The sequence below is a fragment of the Chiloscyllium plagiosum genome, unplaced genomic scaffold (assembly GCF_037043375.1).
Source record: "Chiloscyllium plagiosum isolate Xiang-an unplaced genomic scaffold, Cpla_swu_hap1 HiC_scaffold_5, whole genome shotgun sequence".
Classification (NCBI taxonomy): domain Eukaryota; kingdom Metazoa; phylum Chordata; class Chondrichthyes; order Orectolobiformes; family Hemiscylliidae; genus Chiloscyllium; species Chiloscyllium plagiosum.
In genome coordinates, this window is record NW_028270143.1 from 43063042 (window position 1) to 43079401 (window position 16360).

Here is a 16360-nt window from a genome sequence, read left to right on the forward strand (position 1 = left end):
TTCTGTTTATCCTTGGGATGTGGATAATACTGGCAAGTCTTCCAATCCCTAGTTGCCTTGAGGAAGTGGTTGTTATCCTTCCCTTGAACTATTCAATCCATGTGCTGGAAATGTTACACAGTGGTATCCAGTAACCAGCACTTGTCAAAATATTTCCCAGTGATATGTGCCAAGTTAATATTTGCACTGACTTCATTTACATAGTGTCACACGCCACCAAATAATGTACATTTCTACAGGGAACAATGTTGCAAAATCACCAACAATTTCTGTTCAACAAATCGGCTAAAACACAATCTTTCTTGTATTATTGAGTTAGGTTGCCACATGTGAAGACATCAGGGAAATGGCTTCTATATCTCACTATACCTAAAATGATAGCCTTGTAACTTTTGATAATGATTTATTGCAAAAGTTCCAACTGCCAGCATAATAAAGAGACTGATTTACAGCAACCGGGATTTGCTTCCAAATTAGTACAATAATGATACTACTGAAAGGGAGCTATTAAGAAAGGAAAAAACTTTGATTGTCTTTGAACACTTCAAATGTGAATCACTAATATTTATGTAAATGGTGTGCCATACTTAATATGCAGCTGTTCCAGTTCTAAACTCATAGTAATTTGACAGAACAGAGTAGAATTTTTGCTTCAATAATTTTTGTCTAAAATGATGGTTTTAGATTTTGTCATTGAAGCAAGCAATTTGCTACTTTTTTATCTGGAATTGTTCTAAATTTCCCCTGACTGCTATAAGCAAAATAGCAAAACATGCAGTTTGTTGCAGAATGTCTACAACATATGCATTAAGATAATTGCTAAATTATCATTTTCTAAAAAACTTAATTTCTCTAGATGAGAATATTTTAAAATATATCATTTTTAATAGGATGTAGCATTGCAGATATGGGTGGGATTTAATTGTAATTCTCATTTTCACATTTCTAAACATTTGCATATATTAACCATTAGAAAACATCAGCTTTAATCATTATTTGAAGATTACATGTGTACAGCAAATTTATGATGCAAATGAATAGACTTTAGAACAATTAATAGCAATGTACAGCAAAATCTGTTCCAACAGATATTTTCCGAGTTTAATAATGTAAAATGTGTCTGAAGTATTATGAGCTTGACTGAAGTGAACTATAAAGATCTACAAAATGTTTCGTCCTGGAAGTGGTGAGAAAGTTGGTGAAAAAGGGAAATAATTAGGTGAGTTTGCACTGGAGAGAAACTCACCCTCCTTCTCACCAGTTCTGTAATTAAATATTGGGTGAGAAAGTCCACTGGGGACTTCTGCAGCTCGCCAGCAGTTAATGCCCTTTGGTGGTGAATTAATGGCTCCTAATGGGCCTCAGTATGCCACCTTTCCAATAACCGGGCTCCCGAGTGAGTGAGAAAGGTGACTAGTTTTCAGACACGAAACTCAGGATGATCTGCCTGCTGAGATTGAGAGGGTGAGAATATATATAACAATCTAATTACTGTAGTAATAACTAATATATCTACATGGGAAAACTAAATTAAAAATAAAAAAATGGCATCGTTAATGAAGTTAATGTAATGTGCATGAAATTGTTCCTTTTCCATTCATGCTTGGATATTCAAATGGATTTGACCGAAACTGGAGATACTCAGAGAGATGGATGATGGGCAAAGGAATGTACTCTGACAGCCACATCCTGCCATGCCCTCGATCCCCCACACCCCCTTTCCCTATTTCATTCCACTTCTTGTTGCTGGATCTCCTCTTCAAACAGCCAGCCTCAGGACCAAGAAGTCGTTAGCTTCTGATTGGCCAGCAATTTCTGGCAGCTTGACACAGCAGTGTTAAGGTATCTGATAGGGTGAGCTTGAGATTTGGTGAGTTAGCTTATCAATATTTCATCCTGTTAATATCCCACAGCTAGACCAGGATTCTCCCATTTCATTTTACTGTGAGATACAAATTCTGTCACCCATAATTGACAGTTACCGTATCTTACTGAGAACAGTAAGTTAAAGAAAATATAACTGGTTGCCAGATACATTAATTTGATTTTGTTTTCTAAATCTGAAGAACTGTTCTTTTGTCTGAAAATTCAACCCAATGGATCAGACACTATAAACAGGATCGTGATGAAATTGACAAGTAGTTTATTAAATAAAGCGATATCGCGGAAGAGAAATTGACCAGGCTGACCACAGAACTGATTCTCTGCACAGATGGCCAGAATGTTCTTTCCAGAACAGAAGGTGCAGGCATGCTTTTTTAGGGGTACAACACAAAGGTGATAATTGTAAACCAGTTACAGTACAATGGTGAATATTGTAAAGCCATTAAAACAATAATAAACAGAATGGAAGTTAATCAAGCATCCAGCCGTAGCAATTTATTTGTAGGTGACACAGGAGATTCCAGCCATCTCTGTGAGTGGGTGAGAATGTCTTCTGGAGGATTCTTCATCGTATTTCCTGTCCGCACAAATATGTGCAAATGTCCCTTCTCCTGGCATTCAGCTGTGTCCATTGTGTCCCTTCTGTGAGCAAGGTTTTCCAAGGTCCCTCGGTCTGCCTCTTTGTTTATGCAGTATCGGTTTCAATGGGAAATGAGCCTGCCCTTAGGGTATTGGGACCGCAGTGCTAACCAGGGCTTGGAACTTTACTGTGAAGGTTGTTTGGGAAGTGTATTCTCTGGTCTGGTAATAGCTTGGCCACGTCTGGTTTCTTTGTTAGCCTGTTTGGCCATGATTGGGGCATTGTGGGTGTGTTCTGCAGGTTTGATTTCTGTGTTTTGCAGGCCAGCTTCTGTGTTTTTCATGTGGCCATGCTGTGAGTGGTCAGGGTGGCAGATCTTTTTCTCACATTCTTGAAAATATCGAACTGAGTGAATTATTTTATTGTTACTATTGGCCTGTGAATAATGAAATATCAATAACAGGTCAAATCAATTCTTTTGAATAGTAAACAATGAATGGAAAAGGAATTTCACACACGCTGTACTAACTTCATTAGTGATGCCATTTTACTTTTAGTATTAAAATCAGTATCCAATGTAGATATAAAAATTATTAGAACTAAAATAGATTGTTTTACACTTTAGTCTTTTCTAATCTTCTTCTATATTATGTTGTTTCTTGTATTAGTTTGCTGCTACAGATATCTCCAAACCTTTTGAGGATGTCAATTTTTGTTTAGAGATATCAGCAAACTTTTGATAATTAACTGGGGAAATAAACAAAAACCCTTTCTAGTAATTATGATTAATGGCTAGAGTTATGTCTTCATGATATCTTGCTTTGCTCTTCAGAATCAGCAGAAATATCCCTTTTATTGTCTCTCTCAATTCCTGGTCATCCCATTTCCTTCTAATGTCTTCAGTCTTCCAGACTAGCTTGAAGTTCATTATTAGCAACACACTTTATGGAATGTAAATGACATTCACCAGCAACCTACCTGGGAACGGCTTACAGTTACCTGCAGTTTGCCAGTCTAATGTAAATGAGGCCCAAGTTTGGGCTGTTGTGGAATAGTGGTGGTGTCCCCTACCTCTGAGACAGGAGACCTGAGTTTAAGTCCCATCTGCTCCAGTGGTTTGTCCTAACATGTCTGAACAGGCTGATTAAAGAATATTGAAATTAGGCCAAAGGTTTGATGTTGAATGGGTCTCAGACTTATCTGTTCTGGAGTAGGGAACATTCATGAAATCAGAATCCAGCACAAACCAAATTCTAGCCCGCCATATGAAAGGATTAAAGACATGACTAAAATTTGAATTGATTGTTCATCAATAGCAACTTGTTGGCATAATTCAGTAAGTATTGGCATTCTGTGTTATACAAGTGATGAATGCCTCATCAATAACCCTCCCTAGTCTCCGTTTGATGCTGAATCAGACTGTTGATAATCAAATCATTCTATTTGATCCATTCTGAACCAGTGTCAAAACTAAGGAGAATTTACTTTCAACTCTATAATGTTTTGCATGTGCTGAAATTTTTATCCATGTTGTTGCCAGATTCTCAATGATTCCAATACCCTCTTGGCCAACATTCTACATTCAGCCCTGTATGTGCTACAAGAATTCAAATTCTGTTATCTACAACTTAAGCCGAATGTTACTTTTACCAATCATGTCCGTGCTCATTGACTGACATAAGCTCCCAACTTTTAAAATACTTATTTCAGGTCTTTGTTATGGTCTTGGTCTTATCACTTTCAATCTTTGTACCTATTTCCAGTCATACAAACCTCCTTGACCACTTCACCCCCCCAATTCTGGTGTCGTCTGCATTCCCAAAATTCGATCACTTCTTCATTGGCAGTAGTTCCTTCCATCAACCTCTCCACCTCAATACCCTTCTGTTCTCTTCTCCAGGGGTTCCTTAAAACCTAATTTTTTATTGAAATTTTTGCCATACATTCTAATATTTCAATTTGGGATAGTATCAAAATTAACCTGAGAACACTATTTTGAAAATCCATGAAATGTTTTACCATAGTGAATATGGCATATAAATGCAAGTTGTTCTTACATTGCATGCACTATAAGGATATAGATATTTGCATTGCATTGCTTCAATTCTTCCATATCATCTGGTCATTGAAGTTTCTTGGAATTACAGTGCTTTTCCCAATCAATACTTTTCCCAATGAACTGAGCCAAATATCTTGCCTCAACTGCAGAATACAATAAATCAGCAGTTGTCCACTTTTGCATTCACTTACTGATGGTGCAGATGGAGTCTTGTGGCTATCAGGAGATCTGAGGCTCACATAGAGTTGAGCCTCAAACCTCAGTTAGTGCCACATCAATCTTCCAGGCTTACCATGGCTCCAAAACCAGTTTACATGCCCATCTGCCTTAACAAGATTGGCTGTCAGATAGTCACAAGGGTGTAGGGAGGGCATTTCCAATTGCAAAATTGCAATGGCAGCAAAAGGAGCACTCCTATTCTGCAAGACCCCGTATCAAACTCAAATAACATTATTTCTCTTATTGGTGGTAGCTAGTTCCTAGTCTATATGCATGTCTGGCAACACTAAAAAGGAGCAATGGTGATGCCTATATAGGGCACCCCAATTCCTGTGGACACCTACATTACGTTCGACCACTCATATGCTACAGGCCAATCATTGTCTTAAGAAGCTGATCTTAATGTCTACAAATCAGCCAGGGTTGACACAGTGTCTGAGCATTTCATGTTTCCTTCGGGTGTAAGACATTTCCCTGAAAATATCAATGTCAGTTCTGAAGAAGAGTCATACTAGACTTGAAATGCTAACTTTGTTTCTCTATCCACAGATGCTATCAGACTTGCTGAGTTTCTTCAGTATTCTGTTTGTTTCAGATTTCCACAATCTTCAGTATTTTGCTTTTAACTGATTTCCACGCCAGGACATATTATCCAGACTGACATTCAGGCAATACATACAGTCTTTAATAAGACAGCTAGAAGCTGAATGGGTAAACCCACATCACAAGGTAGCCTCCATCTATCACAACATAAAGGACTGTTCCTGGATGGAGCAAGCCAGTTCTTCACAAGTTCATCAAGAGTATGTACAAGATGGTGACAACAGAGTAGGGTCCTGAGCCTGGCGTTCGTCCATTCCATTTGCTTTTCCTTTTTCTTCTTCTTTTCCCTTCTTTTCCTTTTTTTTAAGTTTTTTTCACTCACCTTCCAGAGAGAGCTCAGTCACGGATGGACCAGTAGTGACAACATCAGAGTCCGGAGTGCAGCAATGGTTGGGTCTGGCGGGACTTTGATGGCAATGGCGAGGCAGCTGTTGTGCCCAGATAGCCTTGGTCCAAAATCTGAAGTACAAGGTCGAAAAATAATGAAATAAATTAAAATTTCAACATTCTAGTATTTCTTTAGCCATGGGCCTGCACTCGCTGCATGCTGGGATTCCCCCGTGACGAAGCACTCTTCCCCCATACTGGGCTTGTACCTATATACCTTTGTTCCTAAAATGACACCGAGGATGGTGATTTTGTACGTTTTTCACTGTACTCCTGTACTTCTGGTACACATGACAATAAAACCTAATTCTAATTCTTAAGTTAATAACAGCTAGCTAAAGTAGTCATGTGAATATATTCTCAGTTTGAACCTGACATTAGATAAAATCAAGTATTATTCATGTAATATAACTAGAAGGATTGTATGTAATATACTTATTTATTGTACATCAAATTTGAGCCTAAAGATGTCATGTGGCCATCATTCCTCACATTGTACCAGTGTTCTAGATTAATCCCAGCAAGCGTGATTGGTGGCGGTGAATCTATCAAAACATCCCAGATCATATCTGATGTTATAAGAGGGTGTGCTGCATTCTGAAAGATACCATCATTTAGATGAGATGTCAAATTGAGCAGCTATTTGCCCATCTCTATAACGATCCCATTTGAAAGAAAATGGAGAGTTCTCTCAATGTCTTGACAATGACCAACAATGTCTCAGAGTGTCAGAAAAATGCAGAATAGCATTTGGAGTAATTTTCAGACTTTGTCTTTCAATGATTGACCAAAAACTGCAACAGAACCTCTATTATGCAACTCAAATCAATCAAAATCCCGATTTTAAAAATCCCTTCCTTTATTATTCTACTGATAGCGTTAGGACACTAATCTATATTTTGAAACAGTTCTCTCATATTAAGTTCTGTGAAAATGTTTGTACTGGAAATCAACATGTCTCATACCGAAAACAATGAAAGATTTGAACTTATTTCTTAGCTTTCAGCCCTGAGTGTTACATTTTGCTGCTCCAATGTGACATGAAGGTGTACAGTAGGCTTATTCTATTTGTAAAATGTGTGGTAAAAAAAGCACACTTGAAGTATGAACACCTTCTATGGAACTGAAAACTAATAGCTCAAAATTCTGACATCCAAAGGGCAGGTTAACCTGAACACAGTAAGGAATCAACAAGATCTGTTTGAATGCTAATTTTACATCCCACATAGTTTCACTCAATCACTTCAATCAGGAATAAAATTGAATGGATGAAAAATCAACATTACACCTAATTCTATCAGTTTCCTGACAGTAGTAAAAATTGGGTTCCCTTTAAAACTGATTTTTTTTTCTGGCCTGTTCTGTGTAGCATGAGAGCTCTCATAACCGTTGTTATAGCAATTACTTCCCTTCCCCAAACATGAACAATTTCTAATAAGCAAAGACAAGTGAAACGTGACAATAAAGACCACAGAGGCTGTTATGTTTCATAAGGTGACATCAAAGAACTATATGGCGCTATATATACTCTATTACCAAAGTGGGGGTTGATTTAGCTCAGTTGGTTGAAATGTTTGTTTGCGAAGCAGTCTGATGACAACAGTGTGGATTCAATTCCTGCATTGGCTGAGGTTACCACAAAGGACCCTCTTTCTCAATCTTCCCCCCCTTGACTGAGATGCAGTGGCCCCCAGGTTAAATCATCACCAGTTGCTTCTACCTGATAAGCTCCTATTGGCTGGTAAGACTATACAAACATGATTACCAAAGCATTTCAGAAAATAAAAAGCTTTGCCCCTTTGGGGGGGGGGGGGGGGGGGGGAATGCACAATAAAATGAATATTCAGGTGAAGATGGATATTGTGAATGATTGTCCTGTGGAAGTATTTAAATAGTTGTTTGACATATCATTAGTTTCTCAGTTCCATAGAAATATATCCTCGAAATAGGATATATATCCTAGAAATATCCTAAAAATTAGGTATATCCTAGAAATTAGAAATTAGGCATATAAGCATATCCTAGAAATTAGGTATCAACAAGTGCTCAGAATGAGTGGGCTATCCTCATCAGTGAGCAGTCTTCATGTGAGGGAAGACACTGGTAAGAATCTCCTGACACCTAAGTGAACAGAATGTTGCCTTCAAACTTTAACAGGATCAAAACACTCAGTGGCAACATTCCTGTCCCTTCACTGGTATTGCTGAACCAACCACAAATATCATAGGCTGTATACTGCTTCTGTCTAATCAACTACCATATCATGTTTGATGTGATGCTTCTTAACAAACTTAATAAACTATCTCAAAATTCCTCATGAGTGATTGATTGCTTGTATAAGGTAACTGTGGTCCAGAACCCTCTAAAACCTAACAATAGGAGTGAATAAATTAATGTTGCCTCTGTTGGCCGTTGTAAAAAAAAAATCAACATTCCATCTAACCCCACAAAATTTCCACCCAGTGAGGTGGATTTAATTTGCCCCCATTCAGTGAACGCACTCCTAATGCAAAGGTAACTGCTCAGTTGTCATAACGTGTTCTGAAATTGTCTGAAAGTAAATATACATAATATTTACAGACGAATAAAATATGTAAATTCATTACCTTTTGGGAATATACAGTGGATTAACTAAATATTTGAAAAAGGAAGTTGCCACGGAAACAGAACACTGGCTGATTTTGAAAACTTCTCTTTTAATCAAGAGATGATCTGAGGCTGGGAAATAGTGTGCTTGATTGGTTAAAGCCATCAGGATGATTTATAATGGCCTGTTTTACTCCAGTTAGAATTTTTCTTTACCTCTATTGCCACATTCATTACTTTATTTTCTGATTCTGCATTTGTGATAATGCTTGCAGTAATTGGAAGATTTTTTTAGAAAAAACATTAATCTGCTGCTGCTCAGCATTTATTTTCATTTTGATTCTTGTTTCATTTTCAACCATGGGCAAGTGAACAAGGTAGCTCAACATCATCAAAATAACAACAAAAGCAGCTTACCTTTATACAACATCTTAAGTGCATGCCCAAAGTTTTTCACTGGAGCATTATAAAGCAAGGTTTTACATAAGGAGATACTAAGGACTGTTGCTAAAACTTCGGTCAAAGTAATAAGAGCTAAGGAGTATCTTAAAGGATGAACAAAAATTGAGACTCTCAATGGTTCCGCGAAGGAGCCAGAGCCAAGTATTATTAAAGTTACTGGCTGCCAATGCTGAAGAGATTGAAATTGGGATGCAAAAGCAGCGGGATTTAATGGAGTATAGATATCTTTGAGAGTTATGGGGCTGCAAGAGGACACAGAGTAGAAAGTGGGAGATAAGGGTAAAGCCATGGAGTAATTTGAATTAAAGGTGATAGTGTTAAAATCAATGTTAAAATGGATACGATGTTTGTCAGGGAGTTCTGTAAAAGGGCTACTGGTTATGTTTGGAGAAGGTACTCCTTGTCTCCAAGCAGCTATCCATGTGTAGTATTCATCCCATGGAATGAGATAGGACCTTGAGAGTTATCAAGAATATAGGCATCATGATAGCTCCCAGGCTACCTGGTGCAGACTTCTAAGATGCGGTAACAATGATCACAGGTAAGCTGGACTTTGATCAAGTGGAGCCCTTTCCAATTAATTGATTCAGCTGTTTTTCACCCTGATTGTACATGTGAGATATAGTTAAAATGAAATGCTATCCAGGTCGCATCCCTGAGAGTAAGTTCCAGGTTCCACCGAAAGATCAAGTCTCCTTCTCTGCCAAATGTCATGTACTTTTGTACAGTTGTTGTTGCAAATGCCATCAGCTTTGAGGCTATTTTTATTTGATTGTTAATAAACCCTCTTTACTCCCTTAAATGCAGGTGTCCTGCATTGCATGGGTAATATTGCAAATGGAGGCAGGGTGGTGGTGATTTGCAAATACCTAACTCCTCTCCTGCAGTGCCAGTTACCCCTCCTTGCTATATCTAATTCCACTCTTATATTTGGAGTTGACTCCCCTTCACAGTCATTATCACCTCTGCGTTCCAACATAATGCCCACATTTGATTTTTCCAATTTCTTCAACAGAGCATGGAGTGCTCCTGATAATCCCCCTTGATGCTCACTGCCCAAAATCCCCAGGACTGACTTGTGATCTCAGCCCTGACTGAGGATTGCCCAGTCTCTTGACTGATGTCTCAATCTTCAAATGAATTGGTATCAGTTCATAAAAAGTCTTTCAAACCATCGCTTCCTTAGTTTGCTATATACACTAAAGTTAGGATTGAAACATTGGAATTTGTATTGCAGCTGTATATTAATGCATGCTATTTGGATAAAAAGGAAAAACATAATTTTATGAACATAACTGCTCACACCTAGAGGACATTTAATACCAGGCTCAATTAATATGTTTCTACATAAGATTTGACTGAAAGTTGTTTTTCAATAATCAGGTTTTGTATTATTCTTGCCTCCTTCTCTATTAATCAATCTAGGGTTATAGGTATACCTGTGGTTTAATGTCGAGCTTTGGATTTGGTATTGTGATTTTGATCAGACAAGTGCAAAGTGTCTTCACGATGAGCTACCCACTCAATAAAACGGATTGCAAGTTATCTCAGTGTCCATCTGATTGCTCAGAACACATCTTAAATTCAGAACTTTTGAATATTGAAGTAATTTACAGAATCAGGAAAGAAATGATTCCATGAGTTAAATCTTTTCTTCAACTACATGTCCAAATATATTCATTACTGAATTATAGTGAAGCTCCCACATCTATCATCTAGCCTTATTCTGAGAATGATTTCCGAAGACAGGAATTAATTTTCCATGGTACCAATAATATCAAATGTAGCATGCTAAATCTAAAATTGCAATATTTTCTGTTTGGACCAGAATTATTTTGAAGACTGTCACAACATATTTAACAAATAAACATAGCAAATAGTGGTAGTAATTGACCACATGGTCCCATGAGCTAGATGCATCGATCTACATCAAGTACCCCACTTTCCCTTCTAATCCCCATATTGCTTGACTGGCTCATTGCCCAAATATCTACTATTCTACACCTTGAATATACTTGATGACTAAGATTTTGAAGATATACAATCTACCCTGGATTCTAAACTCCCTAGCCAAGTAAAACAATCTCTCTGTACCTGTACTCTTAGCCCTCTTTGAACCTCCCCTTGGCCAATAAAAACAACGTCTTCCTTGCTCTCACCTACCACCCCAGAAGTCTCCGCATCCAACTTACATTCTTAATCACCTTGGCCAACTCCAGTTAGACCCCACCACCAAGAACATCTTCTCTTCCCCACCCCTCTCTCCCTTCTGCAAAGACCATTCCCTTTGCCAGTCGTTGGTTCACGCCACTCTCCCCACCGATCCCACTGAACCCCAGGTATCTTCCCCTGCAACCGCAAAAGATGCAAAATCTGCCGACACACCACCCCGCTCACTTCCAATGAGGGCCCCAAACAGTCCTTCTAGGTGAAACAGAGGTTCACCTGCCTCTCCTCCAACCTAGTTTATTGTTTTTGGTGCTCCCGATGTGGTCTTCTCTATATCAGAGAGACCAAATGTAAGCTAAGTTCACATTTTGCCAGGCCCACAGGGGCTGACCTGACCTCCCAGTCATCGCCCATTTTAATTTCCCGTTCCATTCCCTTTCCAACATGACCATCCTTGGCCTCTTCCATTGCCGCAGTGAATAAGATCACAAATTGGAGGAACAACACCTCACTTTCCACCTAGGCAGCCTACAGCCCGGAGGAGTCAACATTGAGTTCTCCAGCTTCAAATCAGCTCTCTTCCCAGCCTTTCCTCCTCCCTTCCATTTCTCTGTCCTTCATTCTAGCTACCAACAGGATTCATTTTTCCCATCAACCAACCAGGCCGTACTCTCTACCTGTGTTCATCTATCACTACCTCACCGCCCAACCCTCTCCCCACCCAAAACTCTCCCCCACCCAAAACTCTCCCCAACCTACCCCCTTTATCTGTTGCTCCCCTTACACTCACTCCCAGTCCTGAAGAAGAGTTATACCCGAAATGTTGACTTCTTCACCTCCTGATGCGACCTGGCTTGCTGTGTTCTTCCAGCCTCCTGCTTGTCTCCCTTTAATCTGCAAGGGTCTGCTATGCCATTTACATTTGCATCATCATAGCAAACGAAAGGCTAGCTGCTGGATAACAGCATGACATTCACAACTTGAAAAATTGATAACAGGACACAGGAAATCAGGCTACACTTGTTTATTTGATGTGCATGCAGAGGGAGACAGCCTTACCACTGTGTTTGGAAAGCTCATTTAGCTGGGCTACTGAAACCTACAGCCTTTATACAAATGATTACAGCATAAATATTCTCACACTCTTCTGTCTAGTGATCTCACATTGTTTCCATAGCCTTTACAAACATTGTCTGTATTTCACCCAAAGCCAGCCCCCTCTTCATGCTAGTGTAACTCTTGTACTTCTAGCCTACCTTTGTATATCAGTAGTTCCAACATGCTTTTACATTATGGGTGAAAATTTAACCCAAAATGAACTGAAGCTGATCCAATACTTTCACAAAAGTTTTCCTTTGATGACATGACAATTCAAGGCAGCATGACTTGGTCAATGTAATGATTGGAACCAGATGGATCTCATTGAGTATGAGATCCTTGATTGGGATTGTTAACCTGGGCCAATCATGGAGCCCTGGCTGACAGATTATAAATAGGGGACCACTGGGTGCTTAAACAGTGCTAAGTCTACTCTGGAGGAGCCTTCAGTGCTCAGCACAGTGGATCTCAATATTTGTGGTTGCCTGTGAGCTAATGCCAAACTTTGCTGGGCCTACAGTACAGTTTATGCTTTCTGATATCTGATGACTAGCTGAGACTGAGGAACAAGAAGGAGGGAAGCAACTAACATACCCCTTTCTGACCTAGCTCCCTATGACCAATGCATCTGACTGCAATGCCAGCAGAGTCATAGAGATGTACAGCATGAAAACAGACCCTTTGATCCAACTCGTCCATGCCAACCAGATATCCTAACCTAATCTAGTCCTATTTGCCAGCACTTGGCCATATCCTTCTAAATCCTTCCTATTCATATATCCATCTAGATGCCTTTTAAATACTGCAATTGTATGAGCCTCCACTACTTCCCCTGGCAAATCATCACCTTCTGCAGGAAAACGTTGGCTCTTAGGTCCCCCTTTTAAATTTTTCCCTCTCACCTTAAATATGCCCTGTGGTTCTGGACTCCACCACCCTAGGGAAAAGACCTGTCTACTTACTCTATTCATGCCCCACATGATTTTATAAACCTCCATAAGGTCACCCCTTAGCCTCCAACACTCCAGGGAAAACAGCCCCAGCCTATTTAACTTCTCCCTGTAGCTCAAACCCTTCAACTCTGGCAGCATCCTTGTAAATCTTATGCTGGAACTGTCTAAAAAAGGGGTTAAGCCCCAGCTATAATATTGTGTACTGTTCCAAAATCCATATAGTAGGAGGGATATAGTTGCACTGGAGAGGTACAGAGGAGGTTTACCAAGGTGTTGTCCAGGCTGGAAAATTTTATTTATAAAGAGCGATTGGATAGACTGGCATTGTTTTCCTTGGAGCTGAGGAGACATGACTGAGATTTTTAAAAATTCATTCACAAGATGAGGATGTCATTGGCTAGGCCAGCATTTATTGCCCATTCTTATTTACCCAGAGGGAAGTTAAGACCCAACCCTGTTGCTGTGGGTCTGGAGTCACATATAGACCAGACAAGGTAAGGATAGCAACTTCCTTCTCGAAAGGGCATTTGTGAGATATATGGTTACGTATAACCCCATACGGGTTTTCAACAATTAACAATGGATTCATGGTCGTCATTAGATTCTTAACTCTAGGTTTTTATTGAGCTCAAGTTCCACCAACTGCCATGGTGGGATTTGAACTCAGGTCCCCAGAATATTCCTTGGGTGTCAGGATTAAAGCTACTGATAATATCACTAGGCCATTGTCTCCCGTGTTATGTATAAAATTATAAGGGCAGAGTTAGGATAGGCATGAAGGAATATTTTCCCTTGGTGGAATGATCTGTAATCATGGGAATTGACCAGATAATGGGCAGGAAGGAGATGTGAGGAAAATCTTTTCCATCCATGGGATGATATGAATCTGGAGTTCATTACTGATAAAGTTGTTAGAGGCAGAAATCCTCATGAACTTTAAGAAGGATTTAAATGTACACATGCAATGCAAAGGCATACAGAGATATGGGCCAAGTGTTGGAAAATGGGATTAGAATAGTTAGGTGCTCGATTTTGACTGATGCAGACTCAATGAGCCAAAGGGCCTTGGTGCTGTAGCAGTATGTGACTCCATGATTACGATACTTTGCACCAAAGTATTTATTGTATGATTTATGTGACCGTATTGTGATTATAGAAACAAATTAACTTCTCTGCCATTGTCTTATTGCCCTTTGTGATTTCTCCTGTCTCAGCTCTAAGAGATCCATGTTCACTCTTACGGTGAGACTATTCTCATTCTATTTTCACATTTGTTTTTATTCATCCTTGACTAATCTTTGAACATGTCTGCATTATTTAGTGGAATGTACACTGATTGAAAATTTGGAAATGTTTAATTAAATTATCATGTTAATCTAAGTTCCTAACTATGTTGGAGAAGTCCTCCTGCCGAGCTATATAATTGGCTTAATTTAAGGTTTTGGGTCTAGCTTTGGACTTACATACAGAACCTCAAACTCAAAGTGAAGTTCAATCATATTCTGGCCGGTTTCCCCAGTGAATCTTTTGTTATGAAATGATTAATTAATCTTAACCCATGACAAAGACAATGTCCAGAATTGCATAATCACTTTTAGATTCTAGGTAACAGCCTTGAATGCCTTCCAGGAGACCATCTTCCAAATTGTCAAGTTGTCAATGTCATTTGTCTCAACAATATGAAGAATACTGTTCCCTGTTATTATTGCATTACATTTGTCTTCTTGATTAATTCTCTATCCAAAGTTATAGCTACTGTTAGGATTACTACTAATTATTCACCCTGACAATTTCTGCCCCTCATTATTTCTTATTTTCAGCCACACACATTCTACTTTCTGATTTTCTGAGCTAAAATAGAGTTATAGAGATATACAGCACAGAAACAGACCCTTCAGTCCAACTCATCCATGCCGACCAGATATCCCAACCTAATTGAGTCCTATTTGTCAGCATATCCCTCTAAACTTTCTTATTCATATACCCATCCAGATGTCTTTTAAATGTTGCAATTGTACCAACATCCATGGCAGATCATTCCATACATGCCCCTCAGGTACCTTTTATATCTTTCCCCTCTCACCTTAAACCTATGCCCTCTAGTTCTGGACTCCCCCACCCAAGACAAAGGACCTTCTCTATTTATCCTGTCCATGCCCCTCATGATTTTATAAAGTCACTCTTCAGCTTCTGACGCTCCAGGGGAAACTGCCTCAGCCTATTCAGCCTCTCCCGATAGCTCAAATCTTCCAACCTTTGAAACATTGTTGTAAAGCTTTCCTGAACCCTTTCAAGTTTCACAGCATCCTTCCAGTAGGAAGGAAACCAGAATTGCACACAATTTTCCAAAAGTGGCCTAATCAATGTCTTGTACAGCCTCAACATGACCTCCCAACTCCAGTACTCTGACCAATAAAGGAAAACATACCAAATGCCTTCTTCACTATCCTATCTACCTGTGACTCTACTTTTAAGGAGCTATGAACCTGCATTCCAAGGTCTCTTTGTTCAGCAACATTCCCTAGGACCTTACCATTAAGAATATAAGTCCTGCTAAGATTTGCTTTCCCAAAATGTAGCACCTCGCATTTATCTAAATTAAACTCCATCTGCCACTCCTCAGCCCATTGGCCCATCTGGTCCAGATCCTGTTGTATTCTGAGGTAACCTTCTTTGCTATCCACTACACCTCCAATTTTGGTGTTACCTACAAACTTACTAACTATAATTCTTACACTCACATCCTAATCATTTATATAAATAACAAAACGTAGTGGACCCAGCACAAATCCTTGTGACACTCCACTGGTCACAGACCTCCAGTCTGAAAAACAACCCTCCACCACCACCCTCTGTCTTCTACCTTCGAGCCAGTTTTGTGTCCAAATGGCTAGTTCTCCCTGTATTCCATGAGATCTAACTTTGTTAACCAGTTTCCCATGGGGAACCTTGTCGAATGCCTTACTGAAGTCCATATAGATCACATCTACCGCTCTGCCCTCATCAATCCTCTTTGTTACTTCTTCAAAACACTCAATCAAGTTCATGAGACATGATTTCCCACACACAAGCCATGTTGACTATCCCTAATCAGTCCTTGCCTTTCCAAAGATATGTACATCCTGTCCCTCAGGATTTCCTCCAACAACTTGCTCACTACCAACATCAAGCTCACTAGTTTATGTTTCTCTGGCTTGTACTTACCACCCTTCTTAAACAGTAGCACCACGTTAGCCAACCTCCAGTCTTCTGACACCACACCTGTGACTATTAATGATACAAATATCTCAGCAAGGGGCCCAGCAATCACTTCCGTAGCTTCCCACAGAGTTCAAGGGTACACTTGATCAGGTCCTGGGG